Here is a 981-nt window from a genome sequence, read left to right as displayed (position 1 = left end):
TTGTTGGCCTTTAGGAGTGTTTTCCAGTCCAGTCTGTTGGGGCACCACGCCCTGGCCCCAAAGTCCACCTTCAGCATTCCCTGGGGACCTCGCCGCTCCATTCTCTTGCTGTTTTGTTGCACCTCCTTCGTGCTTTGCCTCGGTGTGGCAGGATCAGATTGGGTGCAATTCCCACACTGTGTCTCTGGTGTAGTACCCTGTAGGGACATGGGTCAGTGAGGGGTGTCATGTCTCACAGTGGGGCTGGCCATGTGGTCCTTTCTGTGGACTGACTGCTCTAATTGGGAACATCGTTCTCAAGGCCTGGTGGGCCAGGATGTGCTCCAGTCTCTCCTCACCCCCCTTCATCTGCTCCCATGTGCTCCGATCAGATATATCCCTTTCCCAGAGCTGCAGATTCAATGCTGTCTTTTGAAATAAATTCTTCTTGGGGGAGGGGATGCTGTCTTTACCAGAGCAGTCATTCTCATTGTTTTCTCTGGAATGGCTGGTTGGCTTGAAGTACTTTGTAATTAGCAGGCCAATGGTGAACCCAGAGTTCCATCAGGGCTCCTGGGACAAATAAAAATTACCTACAAAGGAAAACTACTAGGGCTAACCTCTGATTTCTCAGCAGAAACAATGCAAGCAAGAAAACAATGGGATGATATATACAAAACCTCCAAGAGACAAAAATTGTCAACCAAAAATTATATGCCTATAATTATGCCTCAAATATGACAATGGTATTAGGGCATTTTTAAATAAGCAATGTTTCAGGGGATTTGTAAAATGAAGACCAATCCCCCTCTCCCATGTCCCACTGGAACCATCCGTTCCGTTGTTCTCTTGGGGGAAAAAGAGGGGGGTGCCAACAAACCCAGGGACAAGGGAAGAATAAGTGATATAAATTGATGGTGAGGAGGACATAGGATGCTTGGGGGTGCTCGATCAAGGGCAATGTAGCCTAGAAGAATTACCAAAACCCAAATGACAGCCAAA

The sequence above is a fragment of the Echinops telfairi genome, unplaced genomic scaffold (assembly GCF_000313985.2).
Source record: "Echinops telfairi isolate 266 unplaced genomic scaffold, ASM31398v2 ScPeMD7_1;HRSCAF=3_0, whole genome shotgun sequence".
Taxonomy (NCBI): Eukaryota; Metazoa; Chordata; class Mammalia; order Afrosoricida; family Tenrecidae; genus Echinops; species Echinops telfairi.
This window is presented reverse-complemented; position numbering follows the sequence as displayed.